The sequence below is a fragment of the Schistocerca serialis genome, chromosome 7 (genome assembly GCF_023864345.2).
Source record: "Schistocerca serialis cubense isolate TAMUIC-IGC-003099 chromosome 7, iqSchSeri2.2, whole genome shotgun sequence".
Lineage (NCBI taxonomy): Eukaryota > Metazoa > Arthropoda > Insecta > Orthoptera > Acrididae > Schistocerca > Schistocerca serialis.
The window spans coordinates 371,572,307-371,584,365 of record NC_064644.1 but is presented as its reverse complement, the minus strand read 5'-3'; the positions used below and the strand labels follow the sequence as shown (position 1 = coordinate 371,584,365).

The 12,059-nt window shown below is 42.0% G+C and overlaps 1 non-coding gene across 1 annotated transcript; it reads right to left on the bottom strand.

Annotated features, from left to right (window-relative positions):
• Nucleotides 1-1,521: 1,521 nt before the first annotated feature.
• On the bottom strand, nucleotides 1,522-1,603 carry Trnas-gcu (transfer RNA serine (anticodon GCU)). Its single transcript has one exon. It is a non-coding gene; the product is annotated as a tRNA-Ser (tRNA).
• Between the last annotated feature and the right edge of the window lie 10,456 nt (nucleotides 1,604-12,059).

Genomic DNA, 12,059 nt, shown 5'->3' with positions numbered 1-12,059 from the left:
TTCCTTAACACTCTGGACTTGAGAACGTCTTCTTCGCCCGATCCTTTTGCAGTGAATTTCTCATATGAGTATTTTTTCATCCTGGATTTATGACCCATAGTTCTATAATTGGAAGTGATTCTTTTCGGTAAATCATTAAATTGTCGAAGGCTGAGGCAATTCATGTTACCTGTGTTGCGAATTTTCGTATTTAAAGTGTTAACGTATTGGGTGTACGAGATGAAATAGAGTCCGAGCATAGTTTGTCTAAACGTTTCTTATTTTTTTTTAATGACTCTGTGCCGTCCGGAACTGTTAATTTTTAGCTATATTGGTTCTACTGCATAATTTCGCCCTTACTCCATTTTTAACTGACCTATTAAAAGTTTTGTATAAAACAATATCAGATCTCCAGTACATCATTTTCAGTTAAAGCCAGAAGCTTGACTGAACAGAATATAACTTACACTAGCTGTAATAACTTATTAGGTTCATTTGTTAGCTTTTATATCATTAAAACATTGTGATGGCAAATATTACCATTTTAGCAAAAAATTAGCTTGTTCCAGAGAACTTATACCAAACGGTACAAGGTGTATTTACATAGCTGATACAGACGTGTGCCATTGTTTTCTATGTCTATGTAATAGCGTGCATATACGGCTGGAAGCAGTAGGTAACTTTAATGACTTTTAAATTATATCGCCGGCCGATGTGGCCGAGCGGTTCTAGGCGCTACAGTCTGGAACCGCGCGACCGCTACGGTTGCAGGTTCGAATCCTGCCTCGGGCATGGATGTGTGTGATGTCCTTAGGTTAGTTAGGTTTAAGTAGTTCTAAGCTCTAGGGGACCTCAGCAGTTAAGTCCCATAGTGCTCAGAGCTATTAAATTATATCAGAATATAATATAAAAGTTGCAATAAAGTAATACAATACGGTAATATTTGTGTTGTAATATGTACACACTGAGTGATAGAAGCTGCAAGCTGTGAAGTCAACAAAGTACGAGATGTTCAATTTTAATGCCAAGAATCATCATAAATTTTAATCGCCTTTTGGTGTTGGGCAATTTAGATTTCTTCCGGCCGCACCCCACCCTTCCCCCCTCATAGATGATATGGCTTCTGTATGACACATTTTTAAGAGGCCGATTATTCAGAAATTGCTTTTCATTTTTTGTGTCAGTGCATCTGCAAATGACTGCCTCTATTTTCAGACGCTTTTGAATTACTAACGTGAAGCTTTTGTGTCAGTTGACCGCAGTGCACCGGCGTGCTCTTTTCATGTCTGCTTCATGTCATGCGTGCTATTAACGAGTGGCTTTCAACTTACTCTCCTGGACACACTAGAACTACACCTGTACCAAACCGCATATTTGACGATGTAGTGAATATATAAGGAAATGATTAACCTGTAGTCGTGCGATTGTTTGTTTCTCTCTTCCACAATACCGACAATGTGGTTAGCAGTGGTAATTAGTTATATTTGTAATTACGCCGAGTGGTAGATTGACTTTTCAGCAGAAAACGGGAAATAAAATTTTCGACGAGGATGGGATTCGAACCCACGCGTGCAGAGCACATTGGATTAGCAGTCCAACGCCTTAACCACTCGGCCACCTCGTCCTATACTAGCCACTACTTATTTGTGGCATATTAAGAAAAGACCGAAACCCTTCCTCTTAACCATGTTATGGATACATAAGAACTGTAGTATAATCGACGTTTGAACTGCCGTGGGCAGTATGTATGCGCATGCGTCGATGGCCTGCCCGCCATTGGTCGGCGGCAGCTACGACTGGCAGCGCGCGCGCAAAGGCAGGTGCCTAGGCAAACAAGTCATGACGTTGTCAGCGAAACTGCTACACACATTTCCTTTATCGGCGTTGTAATTAAGTAAATTTTTTTATTTTTATTCTTTTCTCATGCTTATCGTCGCAAAGCGAATTTTAGTCTGTTAAACAGGAAGGGCAATGTGATTTAAGTGTAACTACGTACGGGTACTGAGAAAACAGTAAGCAACGAAGAAATATAAGATTATTATTTATATGTATGTACAGAGTTTACGTTTATAAGACAGTATCCATAACAGGAAGCTTGAAGAATCAGAGGAAAAATTTTATATCCAAATGCGGGTTGTAATATGTAAAAATACGTATTCGTATAAGAAACTGACGACAAGCACAATAAACAGTGCAATCTTCATTCTATTTGCTGAGCTACACGTGACAGAATGTAGGATTTTTACCGAATTGCCAAAAAATAGTGATATCTCAAAGGCTATGCAGACGTTGGTAGATTCACTTTCTAATTTTCGTTCAGAATTCGTACCGTTTCCTAAGACAAACTGAAGCTTTTAGAGCAGTATCATTCGTTCATATAGTATAATTATTTACCTTAATATTGCTCAATACATATGCGGCATGACGCTCGTAATTGGCTTAACAGGATCAGAAGGTAATATTTGAATGTTGGGTGAAACCGTTTCCATACATTCATGGTATGTCAGTTCTAGTGCCCGCCAAATTTGCTGTCATTCTCTACTTCGAACACCGAACATGATATTCAGTGTGTGGCAGCGTTATGGACTTAGTTGCCATTATATTCGTGGTTACCACGTATGTTCTGAGAGGAAAATAAAATTCTCATGTGAAATACCAAGTTTTACCAACGCTCTTTCTTCGATATTCCTAAGATCCGGAGGGGGATAGAAGTATTCATCATTGACCTGCAGGCAAAATTTTTTTGTAAATTTATTTTTGTGGTTTCCTGTGCGCAGTATTCGTTCTTCGGTGCATTTTGCATTATGTTGATCTAGAATATCAATACTTCTTCTTCGTCGTCTATGATTGGTGACTTGCAGTGCGGTTTATATAACTTATTAGAAATATCTAGAATTTTACTGGTGTTAACTGTGCGCCTATTAATGAGAAGCAGTAGTCATATACTAGTTCTGCAAAATTGTTTTGTCTATGGAGGCTGTGGTGCAAGAAACGGTTTTTACTTTTAGATGTTGTGTCTGAATACAGCAACTGATAATTCGATAACTAAGCTTTAAGTCATATATATTCGTAAATTTTACTGTCGATGTAGTTTTTTTAGGCCTGTGAATTAAGTTATTAATGGCAAAGGCAACTGTTAAAGTCTAAGAAGCTTTTCGCCTATCTCATTTATCTTCTTTTTCGTTAACACCGTCAGCCCTGGTTATCTTGGCAGAGTCTAGAATAGGATGCCAGTGTCCAATGCGCAAATGCTCTTTTTAATTCCGAAATTATTTTCAAAAACATTGCCTGTCTCTCTCATCAATCGGTTAAATTAAGTCATTGTTTCTTTTTATACATTATAGTAAATGACTAAATGCTATGAATTTTGTTACACAAAAGAGCACGCTTTGTTTAGAATCTTGGGGTTATAGGTCTATTTTCTATCGACAGAAATGTAAACAATAATACAGAGAAAGAAAATCAGTCAGTTCTCGTGCCTGAAATTTAAATGGCATGGTGATGTAGGAACGATCATAGTAAGAAAATAATCTTTTGCTACAGAACTGAAATTCAATTAGAAGTTATGTTTTGACTTGTCGACGTAAGCCATTAAGCACATCGTTTAGTTCTTAAAATTTTACATCGGATCCACTTCTTTCATCCTACAGCAATATTCTCGTGTTAATCTTACAGAATGATGACTCCATTTAAATCGAATATGATAACAATAATGACTTAACCTCAATCTATTGAATGCTTAAGAAATAAAGTGATTTGATTTGTCTCATGATTGAAAATGTTTTGTAGCGAGCAAATTGACTGGGACAACCTCAGATGTTTATTATGTCTTCTATTACTAACAACGACGATTTATACTGAAAAAATCTCAGTATCTTACTTACGAAATCATCAATACTGAAACTAAAGTTAGATACCTAAGAAAGCTAGGAAAGAGCATTTGTCTGATCAATAGTGGGGTGATTGAACTATCACAACAAAATTATAAGTGGCAGCACAAAAATGGAAAATATTTTCAATAATCACATGTTAAACATAACAGGGAAATTGGTCAGATAAACCATAAAACAAATGTAATCCAGTATTTTCTGCACAAACCTTCACTCAACGTAAGGTTTTGTAATGTGGCATGGTAAAAACGATCTCAGTAAAAAATGACCTTTTGCCACAGAACTGAAAATCAGATAGAAGTTGTATTCGTCGATGTAAGCCTTTAAGCACGTCTCCTTAAAATTTTATACCGAATCAGATTCTTTCACTCCACGGCAATATTCTTCCGTTAACCTAACAGGATGACGACTCCATTTAAAGCGACTACGATAGCAAGAATGACTTAACCTCAATGTATTGAATACTTCAATAATAGTGATTTGATTTGTCTCATTGGAGGATTAGAGTAGACCAGTGGTCCCTTGGACCCAGATTCTTTAAAGAATCTAACTCCCATGTACAATACAACTTAAAAAGTCTGATTAACTTACAAGTGAGTTAATGTGACAATACAGGCTGTTTCAAAACGAATATACGTATTACAAAGTATTATTTTGTACAAACTATCGATCGCTGCGCCTCAACTCGACTATTGGAGAAACGAGTACATATGCAATTTTGTCATATGATGACATGATGGAGACCGTGGCTGTTGTTTGAAGACAAATGTTGATGGTGTTAGGACAGCAACCAGCCACAAATTTACTTTGAGTTCCTTTATTCAAAGGAAACCGTTACCGGTTTCGAATCGTTGTGATTCATCATCAGACGGTTTACACGCTTTCTTTCTGACATTTTTAATATATAAAAAACACACCAAATGTCAGAAAGAAAGCGTGTAAACCGTCTGATGATGAATCACAACGATTCGAAACCGGTAACGGTTTCATTTGAATAAAGGAACTCAAAGTAAATTTGTGGCTGGTTGCTGTCCTAGCACCATCAACGAATACATAGTCTAATTTATGTTAATAGCCGCTAGATGTCAGTTGCCTTCTGTTTTGCGTGGTAACCGTCATATGTTTAAAATGGCTACTCCGCAGCAGAAATCATTTTGTGTTCTTCAGTTTGCGAAGTGCAATTCCGTGATTACAGTGCAAAGACGTTTCAGGTTGAGGTACCATATTGATCCTCAGAATGGGTGGAGCATTCACAGATGACATCGCCGGTTTCTAGATACAGGATGTGTGTGTAAAGGAAAGAGTCATGGCTACCCTCGTGTTCCTGAAGAAAATGTTGCACGAATTCAAACTGTTTTCCGAAGTAGTCCTCCAAAATCAGCTAGTAGTGTCAGTCGGGAGTTACAACTGCCTACAACGACAATTTGGCGTATTTTGAGACGTCGGTTGGTTATGAAGCCGTACAAGTTACAGCTGTTACAAGCTCTGCGTCCTGATGACAAACGCAAACGTGTGGCATTTTGTAACGAGATTCTTGATGCTATTGACAATGATAACACTTTTGCACAACGTATCGTGTTCAGTGATGAAGCGACTTTCCATGTTTGTGGTCAGGTAAACAAACAGTGTTCGAATTTGGGGCCTACAGAGCCCACATGCAGCCATTGAACATGTACGAAATTCGCCCAAAGTCAGTGTGTTTTGTACAACACCCCGATCATCTGTTTATAGCCCATTGTTCTTTGATGGAAACACTGTTAACGGTCAGCAGTATCTCGGTATGTTACAAAACTGGTTATTTCCGAGGCTGCACGAAGACAGCTTCATTTTTCAACAAGACGGGACACCCCCTCACTGGAGTCACCAAGTGCTTGAATATCTGAATGAAATTCTACCGAACCGTTGGATTGGCCGTCAAGGAGCTGGCGACTTAACATGTGTCAGCTGGTCTACACGGTCACCAAATTTGACACTGTCTGACTTCTTCCTGTGGAGTTTCGTTAAAGACAACGTTTATGTACCACCTCTCCCACAGAACCTGGAAGAGTTGAATAACCGGATCTGTACTGCTATAACATGAGTGACGAAGGACATGCTTGCCTGAGTATGGGAAGAATTTGAGTATCTATGTGATATTGTTCGCGTCGCTGATGGAGGACATATTGAACATCTGTAATCTGAACTTGAGGTTCGTAAATATGTGTGTAAAGTTTCATATTCGTATGTCTTAAAGTTTAATAAATATATGCATTCGAAATACGTATATTCTTTTTGAAACACCCTGTATTTGAAGTTAAGCATGACAGCAAGAAAAAGTTTCGAAAAAGGTTCTAAATTATGTGTAAAGTTTTGGGGCAAAAAAAAAAAAAAAGGAAAGAGAGAGAGAGACGTGGCCGGATGTGAATGTAACTTCGTACACATCTACACCCTTGAGGGAGTGGGAGAGATGCACTAGGTGGTCAAAAGTATCCGGTCACCCAAAAACATACGTTTTCCATATTAGGTGCATTGTGCTGCCACGTGCTGCCAGTTACTCCATATCAGCGACCTCAGTAGTCAGTCGACATCGTGAGACAGCAGAATGGAGCACTCCATGGAACTCACGGACTTCGACGCGGTCAGATGATTGGGTGTCACTTGTGTCACACGTCTATACCCGAGATTTCCACACTCCTAAACATCCCTAGGCGCACTGTTTCAGATGTAATAGTTAAGTGGAAACCTGAATGGACACGTACACCACAAAAGCGTACAGGCTGACCTCGTCTGTTGACTGGCAGATATCGCCGACAGTTGAAGAGGGTCGTAATGTGTAATAGGCGGACATCTATCCAGACCATCACACAGGAATTTCAAACTGCATCAGCATGCACTGCAAGTACTATGACAGTTAGGCGGGAGGTGAGAAAACTGGATTTCATGGTCGAGCGGCTGCTCGTAAGCCTCACATCACGCCGGTAAATGCCAAACGGCGCCTCGTTTGCTGTAAGGAGCCAAAACATTGGACGATTGGACAGTAGAAAAAAATTGTGTGGAGTGACGAATCACGGTACACAATGTGGCGATCCGATGGCAGGGTGCGGGTATGGCTAATGCCCAGTGAACGTCGTCTGCCAGCGTGTGTAGTGCCAACAGTAAAATTCGGAGGCGGTGTTGATATGGTGTGGTCGTGTTTTTCATGGAGGGGGTTTGCACCCCTTGTTGCTTTGCATGGCACTATCACAGCACACGTTACATTGATGTTTAAGCCCCTTGTTGCTTCCCACTGTTGAAGAGCAATTCGGGGATGACTATTGCATCTTTCAACACAATCGAGTACCCGTTCATAATGTACGGCCTGTGGTGGAGTAGTTACAGGACAATAGCATCCCTGTAATGGACTGGCCTGCTCAGAGTCCTGACCTGAATCCTATAGAACACCTTTGAGATGTTTTGGAACGCCGACTTAGTGCCAGGCCTCACCGAGCGACATCGATACCTCTCCTCAGTGCAACACTCCGTGTAGAATGGGCTGCCATTCCCCAAGAAACCTTCAGGCACCCGATTGAACGTATGCCTGCCAGTGTGGAACCTGTCATCGAGGCTAAGGGTGGGCCAGCACCATACTGAATTCCAGCATTATCGATGGAGGGCGCTACGTGCTTGGAAGTCATTTTAGCCAGGTGTCCGGGTACTTTTGATCACATAGTGTATATAAACGATTAAGGGTTGCGATTCTCTGTGACAGGTAGAACGGCAGTCAGAATGCACTAGTATTCTTCGTGGTTAGTGTTGTTACCTGGCCCGTTACAGTATAAGAAGGAAGTGACCAGCGTCAGATGTTGAGTGACCACGTGCACGTGTGACACAGCACTATTAGCACGAGACGGAGTTTGAAAGAGACCTCGCTGTGGGTCTCCAATTGGCCGGCTGGACGAGTAGTGCAATATCCAGGTTTGTGGGTCATTCGGTTGTGACAGTCGCCCGATAGTGGACTGCATCGAACGTGAGGACAGGCATAATCGCCGGTTCTGGTCGACCACGTCTGACCACCGTAAGGGAACGCCTTATTCTACATCAAGCAAGTCGTCATCCCTCCACATCTGGGCCTGCCATCCCAGAACGAGTAAAGGTCTCCCTGCGACATTGTGTGTGACCCTGCACCATTGGCCGGAGGATAGCAGGAGCTGGAGCAGGGAATTACCGTCCCATACATGTTTTGCTGTTCACAACACAAACGGCTGCGTCTGGAGAGGCACCGTGATCTCGAAGCAAGGGCTGTTAGCGAGTGGCGTTTCATTTTCAGCGATGTATCATTATTCTGTATTACCCCGTATGAACATCATCGGCGACTATAGTGTTGATCTTGAGAAAAGTCCCATTCATGCAATGGTTTTGAGGAGCGCAGCGGTGCTATTCTCGCATCACGGTGCGGGGAGCCGTCCGGCACGACTTTCGGTCGCAGATAGAGGGTACTCTGACGGCGCAAGGGTGCGTCACGGGCAGCCTGCGTCCTCGTGTTACATCTCACGTGGCAGCAGTATCGTGGTGCCATTTTCCAACAGGACAATGCCTGTCCACACATGGCACGTGTCTCCGTAAACTGTCTGCATGATGTTGGGACACTTTCGTGGCCAGCAAGATCCCCAGATCTGTCCCCGATGGAACGTGTGTGGAACCAGCTGTGACATCAACTCAAGTCTCAGTGTCAGTATCCAGGATATCAAAGAATAGTAATAAAATTTGTGACCCATCTTCCTTCAGCAGAAGATAAAACGGCTGTGTGATATCCTTCCCAGCCGAATCAGTGCATGCATCCACGCCAGAGGGGGGTGTAACATCATACTGATGAGCAGGTCAAACAGCGAAGTTATATTTTGTAACCTCTGCAATAACATCACCCGTGAAGTTTCATTTCGTTTCCTCATCGCTGTGGGAGTCCAATTTTTTTGGTCAGGCAATGTACACAGTTTATAACTTTTATACGTGTTAATTTGAGTTTTGCCTCTCACGTTAGATTATAGTTCTTAATGAATAGATTATGACAGCATTTTGAAATTCGATCAGTAATTACATGAAATACTGAAAATCAAATTTTTGTTGCTCCTGAAAGCCGTTAGATAGGCGACATGCTAATGGGTTTGCGCACCGTGTACCACGTTCGCCGTTGAATTATATAGATAAATACGATGTTGCAGTGCCTCTGCTATTCTGAATTATGGTGCAAAGGTCCTTTAGACATGCGTGCATGTCGAAAGGAACAGCCACTGCGGCGACTAAAGCCTTTATGAAATACAGTATGTTACATGTATTCGCAACTGCGAATACTGACTACCATCAGCTGTGTAATGAAATGACGATAGTGAAAATTTGTGCCGAAGCAGGACTAGAAACCGGATTTCCAGCTTATCGCGAGCTGTCGCCTTAGCTTTGTTTATCTGTGCACGATTCATGGCCAGCCCTAAACTTCCATTATGCGTCAGCCACGCCTTGTGATTCGTTTACCGATAGCCAAATGGTAAGTTGATCACTTGCTATAAGCGATAAACCCGGGTTCTAGTCCCGCTCCGTCACAAATTTTCACTATTGTCATTCCATTCTACAGCTGATGGTTGTCCATATTCGTATTTAATATATATGTAGAGAATGGCTGTACTATGGGAGCCAGATACAATTTCTTGTTTGTTGAAAGTAATTTATAAAGCTAGGGCCAATGACAAGTCTGCTTCTAAGATCGAATTGTGAATGTGGTATTCACGACATAAAAATTTCGTTGATGAACTATATTTTCTCCCGTCGTATCCCATTTTTCATGTATATAGATTTCTCTTGTTAAGCCAAAATCTTTCCATCAGACAATTAAGGTATTGGCTCTGAGCACTATGGGACTTAACATCTGAGATCATCAGTCCCCGAGAACTTAGAACTGGTTAAACCTAAATAACCTAAGGACATCACACACATGGCTCCAATCACTATGGGACTTAACATCTGAGGTCATCAGTCCCCTGGATTTAGAACTACTTGAACCTAATTAACCTAATGATATCACACACATCCATGCTCGAGGCAGGATTCGAACCTGCGACCGCAGCAGCAGTGCGGTTCCGGACTGAAGCACCTAGAACAACTTTTTTTTTTCCTCGATATCGTTCGTTGCGTTTGGTCTGGGCGGACGTCACAAGCCATCTGTTCACGTTGATCGTTGATTCCTTCACTCAGTTTTTTTGTTACTGCCCTCTGACCGAACACGCTGTGATACCGTGCCGGCGAACTCGGCCACAGCGGCCGCCATTGAGACTGTGATCGCTTAATTGTTTTTAACTTTTTCCTGTATGCTGATAACGATGTTTAACCAAGGCCCCTTAAAAAATTTCCTCCACACGAGTCACCTTTTTTATTTCAATATCCTCATTGTTTTCTCGTGCACTGGTCTAAGATTTATAAAATCTGTGGTTCTCCCTTGTACAGTTTCAAAGCTTCAAGATAGTCTTCTATCAGAAATGCACGATCTTCGTCCCATCATGCAATTAAAGTTTCTTTTCGTGATATGAAAGACTTCTTCCGAGGAATCGCATTTGTTGCTTCTCTTTCAGTATGTGAGACTAAGTTCTTATACTGATCGGCAGCTTTGACAAGTTCCTCAATTTCGCTTGATTTTTTTGTACAGTATTTGATCAAAAGTATCCAGGCAGGCTTATGTAATTTGGGGATTGACCACTAGATGTCACGAGAGGTAGATCCGCCTGTAGAGAGACGGGGAGTAGTGGAGAAGCCTTAACAGAAGAATGGGTAGGCTGGAAGAGTTAATTGATTTCGAACGTGGATTAGTCGTTGGGTGTTACCTGAGTGACAGGTCCGTCAGGTACATTTCAGCCTTTCTAGAGCTTCTGAAGTCGGCTGTTGGTGTGGTGTCGTCCCGTATCAAAGTTTCAAAGTTGGTAGCTCACGACGGAACCACAAGTAAGTTCCATACGCTGCCGCTGTCGGAAGAGTACTTACTTCGGAGGACACCGCGGCTGAGCCCACTCTCCAATCATCGCTTACGACGACATCAATGTCTTAGTCACATCCGGCAGCGCGAGTTGAATTAGAAGTCAGACCTGTATCGAGGTTTATAGCAATTTCTGCACCGAGATGAGATTATCATTCTATATTATAATCAAGTGATAAGTTATGTCTTCAGCGACAGTAACAAATACATATACATTGCTGTGGAGATGGATTGTTTCCAAGTATTTTATATTGTTCAAAGTCTTAATAAAGTGATTTAGTGTTTAGTGTTTGTGTTGTAGTTCCATTCGACCTCCTCCAGAAGTAAATCTAGACTTCTAGGACTCACAGCAGTGCTGACGAGAATACCTTCAATTGGTTTTTCGTCCGGCGCTGTAGTTGTTTATGTGATTGTGAAGTGGAAAGGCGAAGCTACAATCACAACTAAACCAAGACCAGGAAGACCTCAGGTACAGACTAAGACGGTTGATAAAATATTGATATACCGATATTTTTTTCCAAAAAAGTACGGATATATATCGGCCATAAAAAAAGGCTCAAATGGCTCTGAGCACTATGGGATTTAACATCTGAGGTCATCAGTCCCCTAGAACTTAGAACTACTTAAACCTAACTAACCGAAGTGTTGTGGCTTGGCAAGACAGCCAAGCCACTATGAGGAAGCCGAAAGGCACGCGTTTAAGCTCACGCAGGCTGGCGTGAGGTCTGGAACAGGTAAAGTAATTGAGACTAGCAAATAAAGTACGTAGCTGTTGGAATACTTAACTTTAATCCATAATTGGTGAACATCGCTCTTCACAGTACATGTTTTACAGCATCAATAGTAACTGGTAATGGCGCCTTGCTAGGTCGTAGCAAATGACGTAGCTGAAGGCTATGCTAACTATCGTCTCGGCAACGGAGAGCGTAATTTGTCAGTGAACCATCTCTAGCAAAGTCGGCTGTAAACTGGGGCGAGTGCTAGGAAGTCTCTCTAGACCTGCCTTGTGGCGGCGCTCGGTCTGCAAGCACTGATAGTGGCGACACGCGGGTCCGACATATACGAACGGACCGCGGCCGATTTAAAGGCTACCACCTAGCAAGTGCGGTGTCTGGCGGTGACACCACACTAAGGACATCACACACATCCATGCCCGAGGCAGGATTCGAACCTGCGACCGTAGCGTTCGCGCGGTTCCAGATTGAAGTGCCTAGAAC